At 54.0% G+C, this 19,922-nt stretch overlaps 1 long non-coding RNA gene and 1 other non-coding gene across 2 annotated transcripts; both read left to right on the top strand.

Moving 5' to 3' along the window:
• The first annotated feature begins 2,034 nt into the window (after window positions 1-2,034).
• On the top strand, window positions 2,035-10,095 carry LOC148217259 (uncharacterized). Its single transcript, XR_015801102.1, has 2 exons — window positions 2,035-2,413; window positions 9,842-10,095. It is a non-coding gene; the product is annotated as an uncharacterized LOC148217259 (long non-coding RNA).
• Window positions 2,111-2,194, top strand: LOC148217260 (small nucleolar RNA SNORD45). The gene has a single exon (XR_015801108.1). It is a non-coding gene; the product is annotated as a small nucleolar RNA SNORD45 (small nucleolar RNA).
• Window positions 10,096-19,922: the final 9,827 nt, after the last annotated feature.

Here is a 19,922-nt window from a genome sequence, read left to right as displayed (position 1 = left end):
CATAAAGCTGGAGAAATACTTAGCCAGTAGTGGTCAATTATTAATGAAGGGAATTGTGTTACTTAGAACCAATGACCAAAAAAAAATTTGGTTGCCAAAAATGTATGGATTTTTTTACATAAATAGAAAATTAAGGTGTGATAAATGTGATCCGTACTAATTAAATTGTAACTATATTAGCAAAATTGTATTTAGATCAATAGCAGACAATGGTTACAGAGTGAGGGGGGAGATGGGTGAGACAGGACAAAGGACATCTTCCAGATGTTGGGAGTTGAAGAAGAAGGTTGGAAGAAAGTCAAACAAGAATAGTAGAAGGACGTAGGTCTGACAAGCAGCATCTAGAAATAGAAAGTTTTGACCTTGAAATGGGCCAAAATGGGATGATTCCAAGCATGGGACTCAATTAAAGTCTTGTTATGGAAAACATCTGCTCAGTCACACAGTGCACCTGAGCTACCTGCAGGTCACACCTCGGTCACTGATGAAGACGATGAGCCTTCATCGGAAATAAGACCCTCAAAAGGATGAGAGACTCCCTAACCCATTAGTAGAGCATGCACCGTACACACAGTGACGGAGATTTTAGGAATAGAAGGTAGGAGGAGTTTTCTAGAACCTTCTGTAGCCTACAGTATATAAGTGGGATTGTTAGCCTGGATGCTTTGGTACGTGAGGAATGGGAGCCACTCCCTGTACCCCCGGTCAGTTTTGCTTATGCTTTATACGAACCTCAATTATACTGAATTACTTACTGCCAAATTTTGTATATTCTCAAATATATGCTCTTTGATTGTATTCATCTCCAATACTTTAATTGTCATCTCCAATACTTTGATTGTATTCCTTTTGTTACTATTTAAAAATTTACTATTAAATTTAATCTTGTTGCTTGATAAATTGGAAAAATAGAACATCATTCATAACACCAGGTAAGCAGTGGTGGTCGAATAAACGTCCTTATCCCAATTCACAAACTCTCCGGAGACAGTCAGTCTCACAGATAACCGTCTGGTCCTTGTAGATAACCACCAGTGAAATCTGGAAGTCTGCTCCTTGAGATTGGCAGCACTGATCAAACAAAGGCAGGAAGGGCTATCGGGAAGACTGATATTGCAAGCTGGTAGTCCATGCAGCTTACTTGGAAAACATAACATAGCATAATATAACAAGGTGATTTTAAACAGAACTATTTAATCATATCATTTCTTTTATCTAGTGTCCATGCTTCACTTCAGAGCTTAGTATTCTGGTTTATACAAGCCCCAATGCTTTTGTGATTAACACGGATCTTTTATCGATGGTCCCAGGATGGAGGCAGAGGGGATGGAGCCGGCTGGGGTGGAGAAGGATGCCCCGAGAGTGGAGGGGGATGGGGATGGAGGCGGGGGAGATGAGGGTGGATCCAGGGCAAGGCGGGCACGGCCCGGGAGCGGATCCTGGCGGCGGCTCCTCCTCCCGGGGCAGCGCGGGCGGATGATCCTGGGGAGCGGCCGCGGGGTGCGGGACGGGACCGGGAGAACGGGGGGATAGCGGGGAACGGGGGGATAGCGGGGATTGGGGGGATAGTGGGGATTGGGGGGATAGCGGGGAACGGGGGGGATAGCGGGGAACGGGGGGATAGCGGGGATTGGGGGGATAGCGGGGATTGGGAGGATAGCGGGGATTGGGGGGGATAGCGGGGATTGGGGGGATAACGGGGATTGGGGGGATAGCGGGGAACGGGGGGATAGCGGGGAACGGGGGGATAGCGGGGATTGGGGGGAATAACGGGGAACGGGGGGGATAGCGGGGATTGGGGGGAAAACGGGGAACGGGGGGATAGCGGGGAACGGGGGGATAGCGGGGATTGGGGGGATAGCGGGGATTGGGGGGATAACGGGGATTGGGGGGATAGCGGGGAACGGGGGGATAACGGGGATTGGGGGGATAGCGGGGATTGGGGGGATAGCGGGGAACGGGGGGGATAGCGGGGATTGGGGGGATAGCGGGGAACGGGGGGGATAGCGGGGATTGGGGGGATAGCGGGGAACGGGGGGGATCCTCTGTGTGGGTGCCGGTGCCGGGGCTGTGGAAGGAAGGGGAGGAGGAGGAGGAGGAGGCGCTGGCCGGCCCGGGATGAGCGCTGGCATGTATTATCTGAGGCGAGCTGATGTCTCTCACCGCTTTAGCTCTAGAATTACTCTGAGGCCCGGCCATCCCTCCCTCCCTCCCTCCGGCAGCGCAGCTTTTGCCCGCGGTGCCATCGAGTCCCCGGGCCGGGCTCTGAGCCCGGAGCTCTGCTCAGGCCGGCCCTAAAGCCGCAATGTTTTGTGCTTCCCGCAGGTGTGTGGTTAAAGCCGGGACATTCCAGGCCCGGTGTCTGATGCAGCGTTTTGGAGAGTGCCCAGAGCTGCAGGTGCCAGTGGCACAGGTGAGGTTTGGGGTGACCCAGGCGCTCCCAAGGCTTTGGATGTGCAGCCCCTGGGAAGGCTCCCTGGGCCTGTGCTGGGCTCCTGTCAGCTCCCCAGGCATGGGTTTGTGGGCAGGGAAAGGAAAGGAGCCAGGGCCTCGTGTTCATCTGGGTCCTTTTGTATCTAAAGTCCAGATTGGCTTCTGGTGCTCTATTTTCTACTGCAATTTAAACATTCTGTTTTTAATAAAACTATTTCTGGTGTCGTTTTCGTGTCCCTGGAGACACAGTGGTCATCGTGTGGGGAGGAGGGAGAGCTCAGGAAGGAGAAAGGATGGGGGAAAGGTGCTTGTAATTTTACTTCTCAATGTCCTCTGATTTTTTGGGCAATAACTTCAGGTCATTCTCCTCCATGGAGTGTGTTTGGCCAGTGATCAGGGCGAGGTTTCTCCCCGTTCTTATCCCAGGGCAGGAGCCTTTCAGCGTGGGCTCTGTGCCACTGGGTGGCCTCGTGGTTTTCTGTCTCTTGTGATCGCTGTGTGCATCTCCAGGGAGGCAAACGAGGCCATGCTGAGCCTCGAGATGCAAAATGTTCCCATTTGCCAGGGAAATGTTCGTGTTGGCCAGGCTGGGAACATCTCAGCATGTCCAGGGCCGGTGAGGGATGGGGTCCAGCACTCCAAGTGACGCTGGGACCAGAACCACAAGGACCATTTGGAGCCACACTTGAGCCTGGGGATGACCTTGACCTCAGCCTGACGCTGCTTCACCCCAGGACAGGAGAGCCACCATCAGCTTTTATTACCCACCCATAAAAGCTTCACCTTTGAACCTCCCCAAATCCCATCTGGGACCCCCCCAGGGGACCCCCCAAACTCTGGGACCCCCCTCCAGCCCCCTCAGCCACGCTGTGGCCGCAGCTTCATCTCAGTGAAGGGGATGGAGACGTTGAAGCCTTTCCAGGGGAACCAGTGGATGCCCTGTGGGGGAGCTGGGGGGTCAGAACCCTTGGAGAGTTCCAGAGATCCCCATAAATCCCCATAGAGACCCCACAGAGGCCCCCCAGATTCCTATGGGCACTCATGGACCCTTAGGGATCCCCATAGACACCCCAGAGACCACAGAGATCCCCACAGGCCCTACAGGACCACACAGGCCCTATAGATCCCACAGACCCTTTTTCCACAGGGCCCTATGGAACCCTATGGACTCCCACAGACCCCTATGGACCCTCAGAGAACCCCATGGACCCTCCCAAAGATTCCCTCATACACCCCCAGACCCCTCCATAGTACTATAGCCCACCCTAGACCTCCCCTAGCCCCCTTAAAATACCCAAAGCCCCTTGCAAAGACCCCCAGATCCCCTCCGGACTCCCCCAAAATCTCCTCCAGACTCCCCCAAATCTTCTCCAGACCCCACAAATACCCCCCATATTTCCCCATACCCCCTTAAATCCCCTCGAGACCCCCCGAAATCCCCCCCAGACCGGCCCAATCCCCCACCCCGTGCCCCCCCCGGCCCAGGTGGGTACCTGGTTGTCCCGGGGGTCCCGTAGAGCCCGTTCAGGTTGGCACAGTGGCAGTTTCGGTACCACCAGGCTCCCCCGGAGGCCGCGGGGTGGGGGGGGTGGTGGGGGCGGCCCGAGGGGTCCCGAGGGTCCCGGGAGTCCCGGTCCCGTGTGGAGAAGGGGCTGCCCGAGTGGTAGGAGAGGGCATCTCCTGTGGGGGGACATGTCAGGGACCCCCAAACTCAGCAGGAGCCACCAAAACCCACCCGAAACCCCAATACCCCCAGGGACCCCAAAACCCACCAGGGACCCCACAGACCCCTGTCAGCCAGTGAACCCCAAAACCCCCAAGGATCCCAAATCCCAGCAGGACCTCACAAAATTCCCCAACACCCCAGGGACCCCCAAACCCACCAGGAACCACCAAAACTCAGCAGAAACCCCAAAATACCCCAAGGACCCCAAAACTTATCAGGCACCCCGAAATCCACCAGAAACCCCAAAACCACCAGGGACCCCCAGGGACCCCAAAACCCACCAGCGACCCCACAGTCCTCTGCCATCCAGTGAACCCCCGAACCCCCCATGGATCCCAAATCCCATCAGGACTCCCAAAAATTCCACCCCAAACCCCCCCGGAACCCCCCCCGGCCCCGGCGGTGCCGCTGAACGCTCCCACGCGGAGCCGGTACCGCTCCTGGGCGCTGCCCACGGCCAAGTCGCGATAGATCGCCAAGGCCGAGTCGCGACCGGCCCGCAGCTCCACGCGCAGCTCCGTGGGGGTCGCGGCCGTCGGCTCGTGCAGCGCCTCGTTCCCTGCACCCCAAAAATCCTCCGGTACCCCCAGGACTCCTGCGGGGTCCCCTCGAGATCCCCCGTCCCCCGCCAGTGCTCTCCCTGAAATATTGGGGACCCCCAAACTGCTGGGGACCCCAAAAGTGCCCCATGAACTCCTGGAGACCCCCCAAATCCTTCCCGGACCCCAAAACCGGATCTGAATATTTGGGGGAGACCCCCAAACTCCTGGAGACCCCAAAAGTGAACTCCTGGAGACCCCCCCCAAATCCTTTCCGGACCCCAAAACCAGATCTGAATATTTGGGGGGACCCCCTCTGAATCCTACGAGTTCCCCCCTCGGACCCCTGGGGATCCCCCAAATTTTGGGGTCCCACCGAGTACCCCCTGCTGCCGCCCCAGGCTCTCCTCAAAGTTCCCCCAAACCCTGGCAGTGCCTCCCAGTCCCCCCAGATATTTTTATAGGTTCCCCCCAAAATCCCCAGGGCCCCCCAAAATCCCCAGGGCCCCCCCGGCCGAGCCAGAATTCGCCGCTGACGTTGCCGAAGCCGCGGGCGTACGAGTCCCACCCCCTCCAAAACCCCCAAACCCCTCTGATCCCCCAAACCCCAATTTCCATCCCATAAACCCTAGAGAACCCCTCCAGTCCCTCCCAGTGCCCCCCCAGTCCCCTCCCAGTGCCTTTCCAGCACCCCTCAACCTCTCCAATGCCCTCCAACACCCCCTGCGGGACCCCCCCAATTACCCCAAACCCCCTCATTTCCCCCCCATAATCCCTGTAGAGCCCCCACCCCCTCCCAGTATCCCAAAGTTCCCTCTCAGTGCCCCCCAGCACCCCTCAACCTCCCCAACACCCCCTGCAGAACCCCCAACTGCCCCCAAACCCCCTCAGGACGCCCCAGTTGCCCCCACACCTCCAAATTTCCGCCCCAAAAACGCCATAAATCCTCCTCTAATCCCCTGTAGGACCCCCCAGCATTGCTCCCAGTGCTCCCAGTGCTCCCAGTCGCACCAGGCAGCCGCCGCCGTCCGTGTCCATGTCACAGAAGACGCGGAGGGGCCGGGCCGGGTCCCCCCCGAGGAAGATGAGGGTGTCCCGGGAGGGTCCCGGCCCGTTCCGCTGCTCCTCGGCGCAGTCCCGGGGATGGGGGTGCGGGAGTGGGGCTGGGGGGAGCATTGGGGTCACCTCAGACACCCCAAAAAGTTTCTGGGAATTCAGGGGTGACCCCTCCCCAAAATGACACAGGCACCCCCCAATGCCTCCATTCGAAATTTGGGGGTCTGGGTGACACCCCCAGGATCTGACACCCCCCTCAGATGATCCAGGGCTGGAGCTGTCCCCCCAAAATACACAGATCTCCCAAAAAAGCACCCAGGGGTACAGCTGTCCCCCCTCAAAGGACACAGACCCCCCAAAAAAGGGCCCCAAATAACCCCCAAATGACTTCCAAAATCCCAAATAACCCCCAGAAACCCCAAATAACCCCCAAAACCTCAAAATAACCCCCAAATCACTCTCTAAACCCCAAATAACCCCCAAATAACCCCCAAATAATCCCCAATTAACCCCCCAAACCACCCCAAAAACCCAAATAACCCTAAATAACCCCAAATAACCCCCAAACACCCCCCACTTCCCCCAATAACCCTACCCCCATTTTTGGGGGTCCAGGTGCCCCTCCCTCCCCCATAGCTCCCCCCACTCACGAGTGTCAAATGAGGCCTCCAGGGGGGCACTTTTGGGGTGTCCCCCTCGGCCCCACAGCCGCACCCCATAGCGCCCCGCGGGCTCCAGCCCCCAGAGCTGCTGCGATGTCGCCTCGGGGGGCAGCCACAGAGTCTGGGGGGGCACGGGGGGTTTTGGGGTACCCGAATGGGGACAGCAGGGTCCCCAGGGGGGGTATTGGGGTCTCAAAGGGATTATTGGGGTCCCCCAAAGCTCTATTGGGGTGCCATTACCAAAGGAGGGTAATGAGAGACCCCGAGGTGTTATTGGGGTTCCCAGGTGGGTATTGGGGTCCCCCAGAGCTGTATTGGGGTTCCCAGAGGGTCACTGGTGTCCCCCAAGGAGATATTGGGGTGCCATTACCAAAGGAGGGTAATGGGATATCCCGAGGTGTTACTGGGGTCCTAAGCAGATATTGGGGGACACCCGGGGGTTTTTAGGTTCCTTTTGGGGGGTCGTTACCTGCTGGGGCCCCCCGGGGGGGCCGTACTCCAGCTCGTAGCCATCGGGGGGGCGCGGGGGGGGGTCCCAGTGCAGCCGGGCACTGCGGGGTCACAGCGAGCCCACCCACAGGGTCCCTGGGCCACCTGGGGAAGGACACACTGCTGACATCTACAGCAGCCCCAAATCCCCTTCTGATACCCCAAAAATCACTGTGGTCACCCCAAACCCCCCACCCTCACACCCCAAACCCTCCCATGGGCCCCCCAGCCCTGCCCTCACACCGTGCCCAATGGACATGGCCCAACTCCCCCAAATTTTCCCCCAAAGACCCCCCCAGTCACCCTCAGCCCCCAGTTTCCCCCAATGCCTGCCAGACCTGTTCCCTCCAGGACCTCCCAGTCCCCCGAGTTCTTCCCAGTTTCCCCCAGTCCTCTCCAGTCCCCAACTCCACCCCAATTCAACCCCTGACTCAGTTTCCCCTCATTCTCCAATTTTCCCCCCCATTCCCAGTTCACCTCGATCTCCACCAGTCCCTTCAGTCCCCAGTTCCCTCCAGTTCCTCCCAGTTACCCCCAGCCCTCAGAGCCCTCAGTTGCCATCAGTTCACCCCAGTCTCCTGTTTCCCCCAGTTCTCCAAACCTCCCAGTTATCCCCAGTTCCTCCAGTTCCCCCAGTCCCCAGTTCCCTCCAGTTCCTCACAGGCCCAGTTCCCCCAGTTTCCCAAACCCCCCAGTTGTCCCAAGTTGTCCCCAATTCCTCCAGTTCCCCCAGTTCTCCTGCCAGTTGCTCCCAGTGCTACATTGCCCCTAATCTCCAGTTTCCTCCAGTCCTCTGGCTACCCCCAGCTCCCAGTTTTGCCCAGTTCTCCCAAGGACCCTCAGCCCCAGTTGCTCCCAAGTACCCTCAGCCCCAGTTGCTCCCAGTCCCCCTCTAATCCCACTGTTCTCCCTGGTCCCTGAGCTGTCCCAATCCCCCCAAAACTGTTCCCAGTCACCCCAATAACGAATCCCTCATATTCCTCCAGTTTCCACAAGTCCCTCCCAGTTCACCCCCAGTACCCCCCAAATCCTCCCCAGTGCCCAGTTTCCCCCAGTCTTTGCCAGTCCTCAGCTCCACCCCAGTTTGCCCCAGTTTGCCCCAGTTCCACGCAGTTTCAGCCAGGCCCCACATGACCCCAGACCCCATTTCCAACCTGTCCCCCTTAGCTTTTCCCAGTTCCTCCCAGTCCCCAGGTGATCAGAGTCCCTCCAGGAGTTACACTCCCCCAAATCTCCACTCCCCTCCAATCCCTGCTCTCACTTTCCCCTGAATCCCCAAGTCCTCAGTGCCCTCCGAGCTGCCCCTGGGCCCCACTCCCAGCCCTGTCCCCACTCCAGCTCCATTCCCAGAGGGGTCCTGGGGGAATCCCCGCAGCCCCTCACCAGTGGTGGCCTCACTGGAGACGTGGTCGCTCCTTTTGCCTCCCCTCAGCCCATAGAGGTGGAAGCGGTACCGGCGGGACGGGGACAGCCCCGGCACCGTCACCGAGCGGGACTCGCCATCGATGGGCAGGGCCTGGGGCTGGCCCTGGGCATCCCGGTACTGCAGCACAAAGGAGTCAAAGGAGCCCTCAGGGATGTTCCACTGCAGCTGCACAGAGTTGGGGCTGGCACTGGAGACCTTCAGCTCTCCCAGCACTGCCTGTGTCAAGGGGGCCTCAGATGGAGGGGCCTCAGTTTGGGGATGTGCACTTTGGAGAACGTCAGCTCTGGGGGCCTCAGTTGAGGTGTCCATTGAGGGTGAGGGCAGATCCTCGGGGTCGGCTGCAGCAACAACAGAGAGGGGACACTGACGGGTGTGGGCATTGGTATGTCCATCCATTTGTCCATCCATCATCCACCCAACTATCCATTATCCATCATGCACCATCTCCTCCCAGTCCCTTCTCACCATTCCCTCCTCACCCATCACTGAGCACCCAATGACCCCAGCCCATCCAATCAACCACTGACTCTTCCATGGACTTACTGACCAGCATCTGCCATCATCCACCAACTTCATCATCGTCATAATCAACATTATCCATCATCCTGATTTCTCCAATATCCACCATCATCCATCCATCCATCATCCAGCCATGTATTCATCCATCATTCATTCATCTGTCCATCCATCATCCATCCATCCATCCATCCATCCATCCATCATCCAGCCATCCATCCATCCATCCATCCATCCATCCATCCATCATCCATCCATCATCCATCCATCATCCATCCATCTGTCCATCCATCTGTCCATCCATCCATCCATCCATCCACTCATCCATCCAATCCATATCCATCCATTCCTTCAATCATGTGTCTTTCCATGAAACTTTTGGTTCAACTGCATCTTTTACTTCTCCATCCATTGCATCATCCAACCATCAAATGACTGATCTGATCCTCAAAACCACCGATAAACTGCCCCAAACCCATCATCCATCCATCCATCCATGCATGCATCCATCCATCCATCCATCCATCCATCCATCCATCCATCCTCCATCCACTGTCCATCCACTGCCATTCCATTGTCCATCCATCATCCATTGTTCATCCATCTTCCATCACCCATCATCATCATCCATCCATCTGTCTTGGGGTGACTGTATGATGCCTGTATCCCCAAATCGTCTGTTCTGTTGGTGTTGAATATTAAATTCTGCAACTTTAAGACTGGTTCCAGGAGTGAAGGGGGGGGAAAGAAGAAGTGCAGAGTTTGTTATCAGAGACTGCACGGGCTCCCCCACATTCCTGCTCACAGACTGTGTTGTCTGCAGTGGACAGAGAGAGAGAGAGCTCTCCTTTGCTCTTGGTTAGTTTTTTGGCTAGCTGAGGCAGAGAAACTCCCTGGATTCTTTGTTTTGTTGTTGTTTTTTTTTGTTGTTGTTTTGTTTTTTTTTGTTTTTTGTTTTTTGGTTTTTTTTTTATTTTTATTTTTTTCCTGGAAGTGTTTGAACCTGCTCTGGACTGAAAACCCAGAGGAGCACTGGGAGCTCACACCTGTGGCCCACCAGGCCTGGCCTGGGCATTCCCCAGCACAGGAGGGACTGAGAACAGACTGAGTGAGCTGGGCAGCCACGGAAAGAACTCTTCTAAATCTGCCATCTCCTCGGAACGGCGAGAGGTTTTGCTGTTTGATATTGTTCATTGTTGTGCTGGGAGGTGTGTTGCCTGTTGAATAAACAGTTTTCTTTTTTTTCCACTTCTCTCCAATTTTTTTCCTTTTTCCTAGAGGGATCTCATTCAGAAGTTTCCTCCCAGATTTGTACTAAACCAGGTAAGGGGGAAATGAAACAAAATTTTGGGCTTTTTCCCACCAAAAATTGGGAATTTTCAGCCCTGAAACTGGCACTTTTAACCCAAAACTTTTAGGACATCAGGTCTACACATTACAATGAATTGAGGTTTTCTTGGAAGTCTTTAAAATCAATGGAGATTTTTAGGGACACCAGGTCTACCCTATTGAAGTGGAAAAGGGTTTTGGAACACCAAGTCTATCCATTAAAGTCAATGGGCATTTTGCAGAAATTTGGGGCTAAAATGGGGAAAATTGGGTAAATTTGAGGGAAATATTGGGCTGAATTCTGGGAATTTCTGCTTAAGGATTGCAGTGCTGACACTCTGGAAGTCTTGGATGAATTCCTGGAAACCAATCCGGAATCCCTGATCCAATACCTGTGGCCTGGGGTGGAGCTGTTGCCTCCAGATAAGCCGAAAAATCTCAGTTTTCAGCCCAAAGTGTGGGAATTCTGAGTCTAAAAGTGGGATTTTTAGCACCAAGAATTTTGAGACATCGGGTTTACACACTGAAATCAATGGGGATTTAAGGACACCAGGTCTACCCATTCAACCCAGCAGAGCCACCACCTTCCACTTTAGGCAAGGAGGGACTGGAAAATTTTGGGAATGCCGTGAAATTGTGGGAATTTTTCCTGTGAATCCCTCACCTTCCTTCAGCCTTTCAGGGGGCAGCATCCCAGCCTCGCCCTTCCCAGAGCTCCTGGCAGGCACCAGCAGACGGTGGTGCCAGATGGAGAAGTTGGAGATGGCACAGCTCAGCAGGGCTCTGGCAAAGGTCAGCTTGGCCTCGGGGTCCTGCCTGGCTGCCAGCTCCCACTGGTGTTCCCAGGCCTGGACTGGGAGGGCACCAGTATAAACCAGTAAGCACTGGGAGCCACCCTCGAGCTCCTGAGGCCTGTGGCAGCAGCTCCCAGAATAAACCAGTAAGGGTAAATGCACCTGCTCTCAGTGTGATCTAGAGGCTCTCAGTGTGGTCTGGGGGCTCCCAGGTTTATACTGGGAGGGCACCAGTATAAACCAGTAATGCCTCATGCACACAAACCCAGTCTCAGTGCAATCTCGAGGCTCCCAGTGCAGTCTCAGTGCTTCCAGGATTATACTGGTTGATCCCCAGGACCACATCCCAATCTAAACCAGTATAACCCAGTATAAACCAGTGACCCCCAGGACCACATCTGTAGAAGTCGGTCCGGAGTTTCCCTCATTTGCCTCACGACCATTGCAAGAAGACCCCGAGGCCCCCCACCCAATTGTGGCCTGGCCAAGGTGGATGCTTGCCAAGGGACTGTGTGCAGGTGCTCGCTGTGCTCCATGGTACACTGCTCTCGAGCAGGCACTAGCTGGAGCAGCAGGTTCTGTACACCTGTTTATTGCAGCAACCCTCACAATGGTCCATCAATCTCCCTACTCCTTGGCCAGAGGCCACTTGCTTTGGAGAAGGACTATAAAAGAGTGGCCCTCTGGGGAAGACTCCTGAGATCTCCCCACGGATGAAGACTCATCTCTTGGCTGGCCCGTGAGGACGCCCGTCTCGTCTGTTGGTAGCTCTTTTCCCATTCCCCTCTTTTTCTCTCTATACTTTGTTTCCTATATCTTCCCCTCTATTGCAACTGAGTTGTTGGCATTCAATAAAAATGCTTTGCTGTGAATAAACTGATTTTGTCCCCCACTGTTTGCCTTTTTGCACCTCTGAGATCAACGAACCATCACGACCCCCGCCCTGTATTAACAGCGGATCGTGACAACATCCCAGTATAACCCAGTGCAACCCAGCAACCCCCAGCACCCAATCCCAGTAAAAAACAGTTCAACCCAGTAACCCCAGTAACTCCAAGCACCCCCAGCACCCCATCCCAGTATAAGCCAGTGCAACCCAGTATAACTCACAGTTGGCCACCAGGTCCTCCTGGCCAGCAGGGGGCGCTTACACACCCCCATTCCTTCTCCCAGTTCAAGCCAGTAACCCCCAGCATCCCATCCCAGTATGATCAAATGTAAACCAGTACAACCAGTACACACAGTGCCAGGTACTCCTGGCCAGCAGGGGATACTCACACACCCTCTCCCAGTTTAATCCAGTACAACCCAGTGATCCCAGCCCCATCCCAGCACGTCCTGGACCCCATCCCAGCACAAACCAGTACAAACCAATACAAACCAGTACAAACCACTCATAGTTGTGGGGATCAGCCTCCAAGAGGCACTCACACAGAACCAGGTCCTCCTGGCCAGCGGGGGCCACCATGGTGCAGCCCAGCACCCAGCCCCTCCCCATAGGATTTGGGATTCACCCCCAGGCACTGCTCCATGAACAAAAGCTCCAACGGCACCCTGAAACCTGTATAAACCAGTATAAACCAGTACAGCCCAGAATGGACCAGTATAAGTTATAAAAAACAATGCAAAACAGTAAAAATCAGTGTAAGGCAAACCAGTATAGACTATTATAGGCCATTACAGACCAGTGCTACCAGTATAAACCAGTGTTGACTGATACAAACCAGTGTAAGTAGTGAAAACCAGTAAAAAACAGTGTAATGCAAAGCAGTAGAGACCAGTAAAAAGCAATATGGACCAGTAAAAAGCAGTATGGACCAGTACAAACCAGTATAAGTGGTAGAAATCAGTACAATGATTCAGGGGGCAGCGCCCCGGCCTTGCCCTTCCCAGAGCTCGTGGTGGGCACCAGCAGCCACAGACGGTGGTGCCAGGAGGAGACGTTGGAGACATCGCAGCTCAGCAGGGTCCTGGCAAAGGTCAGCTTGGCCTCGGGGTCCTGCCTGACTGCCAGCTCCCACCGTGTTCCCAGGCGTGGACTGGGAGGGCACCAGTATAAACCAGTAAGCACTGGGAGCCACCCCTGAGCCCCTGAGGCCTGTGGCAGCAGCTCCCAGTATAAACCAGTAAGAGTTGATGCAGCCAAACCTGCTCTCAGTGCGATCTAGAGGCTCCCAGTGCGGTCTGGGGGCTCCCAGGTTTATACTGGGAGGGCACCAGTATAAACCAGTAATGCTTCATGCATCCAAACCCACTTCCAGTGTGGACTAGAGGCCCCCAGTGCAGTCTCAGGGTTCCCAGGTTTATACTGGGGGAGCACCAGTACAAACCAATAAGCACTTGGAGTCACCCCCGAGCCCCTGAGGTTCATGGTGGCAGTTCCCAGTATAAACCAGTAATGGCAGCACAACCTGAAGTGACTCCCAGTAGGTCCTAAGCTCCATCCCAGTATAAACCACTAAGGCCAGCATCCCTAAATGTCACTCCCATTATAAACCAGTAAGGCCAGCACCCCCAGAAGTTGCTACCAGTGGTTACTAAGTGTCCCCAAGACCCCTCCCAGTAGAACCCAGTAAAATCCAAAATACCCCAGTATAACTCAGTACAAACCAGTATAACCCAGTCACCCCCAGGACCACATCCTAGTATTAACTAGTATAACCCAGTATAAACCAGTGACCCCCAGCACCCCATCCCAGTATAAAACAGTTCAGCCCAGTAACCCCAGTAACTCCCAGCACCCCCAGCACCCCATCACAATATAAACCAGTATAACCCAGTATAAGTAACAGTTGGCCACCAAGTCCTCCCGGCCAGCAGGGGGCGCCATGGTGCAGCCCAGCACCCAGCCCTGGTGGTGCCACTCCCCATAGGATTTGGGATTCACCCCCAGGCACTGCTCCATGAACAAAAGCTCCAATGGCACCCTGAAAACTGTATCAACCAGTATAAACCAGTATGGACCAGTGTAAGTTATAAAAACCAGTAATAAGCAGTAAAATCCAGTGTAAGGCAAACTGGTAGAGACCAGTAAAAATCAGTATGGACCAGTAAAAAGCAGTATGGACCACTGTGTAACGGCTTTTTCCCGGCCTATACAGAGTCTTTCACCCTCCACCGGTCTAGCTCAGGTGTTGGGGTGAGATTCCCCTGGGCCCTAGCCACAGAGACGTAGATAAGATATCAAAAGAGGCTCTTTCCCCTGATAAAGTTACAGGTTTATTTCTCGTGGGTAGTGAGTGAAAAGGGAAGGGAAAAGAGCGGGGGGAGAGAGAGAAAAGAGGGGGAAGAACAGGGTAAAAGCGTGGGGGGGGGGGAAGAGAACGGGGGAAGAGCAAAAAGGGGGGAAAAAGAAAAAGCGGGATAAGAGATTTGGGGGAAAAAAGAGATGCGGGAAAAGAGTGGGGGGAAAAAAGAGAGAACGGGATAAGAGTGGGGGAAAAAAGAGAGAACGGGATAAGAGTGGGGAAAAAGAGAACGGGGCAAGAGAGCTAGGTCAGCGGGTCCTGACCTTTCCTAGGGTCTGGAAAGGGGGGGCGGGGAGAAATTGGATCCCAGCCAGCTCTGTGTGGCCAGGAGGGGAGAGGGACCAAGATACAGGGTACAGCAGGGGTCACGGGATGTACCATTTACAATGTATCTAGGGAACGCAACACCACTGCAAACCAGTATAAGTGGTAAAAACCAGTACAAAGCAGTGAAAACCAGCATAAACCAGTGAAAAATAAGGCAAACCAGTATAGGCCAGTGTAGCCCAACATTAACCAGTATGAACCAGTACAAACCAGCAAAACCATTAAAACCAGGAACAACCATTAAAAACCAGTATAAATCAATAAAAATCAGTATAAGGCAAACCAGTATAGACCAGGATAGCCCCGCATAAAGCAGTAAAAACCAGTACAGACCAGTATGGACCAGAACAGACCAGTCAGGGCTCTCCCACTCCCTCCCAGTCCCTCTTTAACCCTTCCCAGTGCCCTCCCAGTATAAACCAGGATAAACAGTTATAAACCAGTATAAACCAGTAACCACAGACTCCCTTTTAACCCTTGTTTACCCCCTCTAGACTCCTACCAGTGCCCTCCAGTCCCAACCAGTGCCCTTCCGGCCCCTCCCAGTCAAAAGCAGTATAAACCAGTACAAACCAGTATAAACCAGTACACACCAGTCCCCTCCCAGTGCTCCCAGTGCTCGTCTCTGCAGGCTCAAGCAGGTGACCACGTCGGGATTGGCCACCAGGACTGACCCTGTGAGGGACAGCACCTGGGTGGGCAGCGCCCCCTGCTAGCCAAGTGAATCCCAGTATAAACCAGTATGAACCAGTATAGACCAGTATGAACCAGTATAAATCAGTAAATCCCAGTTTCTTCCCAGTAACTTCCAGTTCCAATAAGAGATAACACCTGGGCATGAGGTGCCCCCTGCTGGTCAGGTAACTCCCAATTCAAACCAGTATAAACCAATATGAACCAGTATAGGCCCAGTAAATCCCAGTGCCCTCCCAACCCCTTCCCAATCCATCCCAGTATATCCCAATAACCCTCCCACGGACTTCTCAGTTCATCCCAGTAACTCCCACTTACCTCCCAGTATGGCCCAGTCACCCTCCCAGTTCAAACCAGTAACTCCCAGTTCAAACCAGTTCCCTCCCATTAACCCCCCAGTTCAAACCAGTGACTCTCCAATATAAACCAGTAAAGCCCACTGACCTCCCAGTGAACTCCCAGTATAAACCTGTATAAATCAGTGACCTCCCAGTCCCCCCAATCCCCTCCCAGTTTGTCCCAGTCCATCTCAATCCCTCCCAGTACACACTAGTCCCAAAACAGCTAAAAACCAGTATAAACCAGTACAAACCAGTATAAGCCACTACAAAAATCACCCTTCAACCCAGAGTTCTCCCTCTTCTTAACCCTTGAATCCCATCCCAGTTCCTCCCAATCCCCCCAGTCCCCTTCCAGTACAAACCAGTACCCCCAGTAAGGCGTCCGTGGCCTCCCAGTACTGCCTCAGTTTCTCCTCCCGCTGCCGGTGCAGGGCTGGTTCCATGAGTTTCCATTCCATCAGGATGATCTCCTGCATTCCATGAGGCCCTGCAGTGTCACTGGGGAGCCTTTGTTCCGTGTGTTCCCATTGTGACACAATGGTCTCCAGCGCTCTGTGAGGCTGAGCCCTGAAACTGTGGACACTTGGTTCCATGAGATTCCCTGTTGTCACTGCCAGGAGAATCCACAAACACCAGAGGTTTATGTCCAAAAAGGAGACAGAGCAGTCCTTCAACTTTATTTGAATAAAGGGAGAGAGTTCACCAGGGCACAATCCCCTGGGGTTTTGTCTCTCCAGGTTTCAGAGGGCGCAGCCTCCTTTTATCCTGAACTCCCGGCTGCACGTTGCCCTCTTCCTTTCCCCACTGGCCAATGCAATAGGAAGGTAAAGCCTTCCTGAACATCCTGCCCCATATCCCCCCTTGAACCTGGCATTTCCCCCCAAAGTTCAGGAGTTCAGCCTTGTGCAGAGCCTTGTCTGTGTCAGGAGCCAAGCTGGCTGGGCCCGGTAACAAACCTGCTGCCCAAAGTCAGTAGAAATGTTACGACCCATTTCAAACCCCTTAACACCCATCCCTGCACCCACCAAATGATTTGGAAAGACATGAGCACACATCTTTCCTCTCACATTGATGGTTCCTGTGCTGGTGACAGTCTTTTAAACCCAGCCTTCAGCCTGAGCTCTCTGCTGTTGCAGTTCCATGCACAGAGGTTGTTGTCTCTCAGCCCTTCCATGGGCAGGCCGGTGTTCAGCCATCTCCAGGACAGCAGGGCCCCAGCCCACGTCACTGTGCCCTGGGGAGACAAAAACCATCACTCCAAATGTCCCCTACTCCTTCTTCCCAGGCATTTGGGCCTGCCAGTGGGGTTTGCTGCTGGGTGCCACAGGGAAAAGGAGACCCCTGTGACACTGTGGGGCACATGGAACCAAACATCCATTGTGACACTACAGAACCTCACAGATCCAAGAGTGCATGGTGACACTGCAAAGCCTCAGGGAGCCAAGGGTGTCCAAAGGTCTAAAGCAGTTCATGCGTGGCTCAGCCTTGAGAAGAGAAACCTCCTTGGGGGCAGCTTGGACTTGGCACACAATTAAGAAGGGCGGTTTTTGTAATGGGGAAACTCAGGAGTTTTAGATTCCTTCAGAAAAAGAAAAGGAAGAAAACCATCTCTTTTCCTGAGTGCAGGCAGTTCTCCAAGCAAAGCAGGTCCCAGGTGAGTGAGGACAGACAGGATGGGGTTGGGCAATGTGGAGCAAGGTTGTGCACACTGGCTCAAGACACAGCTTCTGTGAGCAGGCCAGACCTCCTGAGGAGAGACCCTGCATCAACATCAATCACAGAATGCTGCAATCACCTCTGCTCTAAAGAGAACAGTAATAAAATACACTCTTCAAAATAGGAATGGATATTTCTTAGAATCTCTTGGAAATATTTCTCCATAACTGGATTTGAAAATCTTCCTAATGAATGGCACCAGACCCGAGGGAAATCAAAGCAGAGCCATGGTTTGTCAGGACTTGCTTGATCCCAATCAGCCCCGTGGTGCATTTGGTGCTGAGCCCTTGAACCTCAGGGCCTGAGAGGAGATTGCACAAACCTTTCCAGGAGTCCAAGGCAGAAGAAAAACCCAAAGTGTCTCAAAGCATTAATGGGTCCCACTGAGGTCCATCCCCAGCACAGGCTCCTCATGGACTCCTTGGAGGAGAGAACTCAGAGACCTCTCAGAGACTCAGAGAGGAAAGGAAAATCCAAACTAACTTTACAACCTTGAGTATCTCAAAGTATTAATGAGCCCCACTGAGTGTCAATACAAAGCTCTCAAGGGACTAATTAAAGCAGATAATTGAGGGCATCACTGCATAAACTACTAAAAGAATTGGTGTAAAAAGGGAAACTCCAAGTACCTTAAAAAACTGAGTACCTTGAAGCATTAATGAGCTCCACTGAGTATCATTACTGACAAAGCCTCTCAAGGGACTAATTAAAGCAGATAATTGGAGGCCAGGATTGCACAAATATCTCAGATACTCCAAGGCAAAAGCAAAACCCAAAGTGCTCTGAAAAACCTGCAGTTTCTGGGAGCATGAAGGAGCCCCCAGGGCCATTCCTGACCAAGGCTCCCCAGGGACTCGTCCCAGCAGATCCCTGAGGCCACTGGGATGTGGGGGGATGCTGAGGGCAGGACAAGGGGTGCCAGTGGCCAGCCTTGCTGGGGCTGTGCCAGGAGGCCCCAGTGGCTCAGGACAAGGTGTCTCCTCCCAGCCCTTGGTGGCACAGACCCTGCTGTGCCCCAGGGCACCAAGACTTGGCTTCTCTTTGTCCCCACCTGTCATCTCTGCCTCCAATTTCCTGCTCTAACTGGAAATAGGGAACACTTTCTCAGTCATGTCTCACAGTGGGACCCATTAAAACTTCAAGAAACTTCAGTATTTTAATTTAAATTTTAGTTCTTGAAAAGTTTTTTGAACACTCTCTCAGGGAATGATTATAATGTAAAGCAAACTAAAGCCTCAAGAGATTCATTAAAGTCCTTGTGCTGTGTCTGTGCTGCTGAGCTGGGCCGGGCTCCTGGCACAGAGGCAGCTCCCAAGGTGAACCAAGAGAAGCTTCAAAAAGACATTTCTGCTGAGGAGCAGCTCCTCTGCCAGCCCAGCAGGGCTGAGGGCACTGCCTGCAGGCACTGAGGGCACAGGAGCCAGGCACAGACAGGCTCAAGGCAATCAGGACTGGGAAGACATTGAGCTGAGACTGCACTTGGGGAAACATCTTCACAGCCCTGGACATGGTGAGTGTGTGGGTGCAGGGCAATGTCCCCTGTGCTCCTGGAGGGATCTCCTGGAGCCAGCACAGCCCACAGCATGGGGATGTGTCAGGAGGACTCTCCCAGTTTCTCTGAGGCACAGGAGGAGGAGGAGGAGGATGTGCTGCAGAGCGGGGCTGCCCTGGGCACCGTCAGAGGGACAGGGCAGGACGGCTCCTGCTGCCAGGGACGGCTGCAGGGGCTGAAGCTGGGGCTGCAGCCAGGGCTGCCCAGGGCTGTCCTGCAGAGCAGCTCCTGCGGCCTTCAGGGCTCTTGGCCAGCCCAGCCCATGTGCCACCTGCCAGGGACAGCTCTCAGCCTGCCTGGCAGCTCCCCATGGGCTGTGGGGAGAAGTTGGAGGTGCAAGGAGCCACCCCCATCAGGGCAGATTCCTCCTGCTGTGGAGATGGTGCTGCATGGCCAGGGCAGCTCTCAGCTTTCTCCTCAAGGCAAGGCAAAGGGGCTGTCAGGTGTGTCTGTGTCACTGACACTCCTGCACTGTCCCCCTGGGCATCAGCACATCTGCCTCCCATCTCCCTCACAAAGTGCCTCCTCACCCTCCTGTGCCTACAGACAGCAGCAGCAGCCCCTTGGCTTGCAGCATCTCAGTTTGTGTGAGCTGCCTTTAAGGCCCTGCTGGCAGGGAGATGGCCCTGGGCAGTGCCCTGTGCTGGGAGGGGTGTGCAGGGCAGAGCTGAGCCCCCCGGGCTGGGCTGGGCTCTGGCAGCGCTGGCAGGGACAAGGTTTGGATAGAGAGAAACAGCTCCCAGTAGGCAGAACTGCAGGCAGCAGAGCCAGACCAACACTTATTATGCCTCTCTCTCTTGATCAGAATAGGGCAAAAAAGAGTTTAGGGAAAAGTGTTTTGAAATTTGAGCCTTCAAAAAGGCTATTTTAATTTTCCAGCACATTTGAAGTGCAATCACCTTGAATTAAAGGGAGGTATTATAAGCAAAGGGCAGCTGTATGGGATCAGGTCAGACTGCACTGTGTCAAATGTAGCCTTGTTTTCCCTCTGGACTCCTCAGCATTCATACTGAGAAAAATGCTGACGATGAGGCAGTAACTCAGCAGCAGAAACTCAAATTCAAAAATAAAAGTT

This window comes from Sturnus vulgaris, unplaced genomic scaffold (genome assembly GCF_052056855.1).
Source record: "Sturnus vulgaris isolate bStuVul1 unplaced genomic scaffold, bStuVul1.hap1 Scaffold_87, whole genome shotgun sequence".
Classification (NCBI taxonomy): Eukaryota; Metazoa; Chordata; class Aves; order Passeriformes; family Sturnidae; genus Sturnus; species Sturnus vulgaris.
The sequence above is the reverse complement of the archived record's forward strand: the minus strand, read 5'-3'. Positions and strand labels throughout refer to the sequence as shown.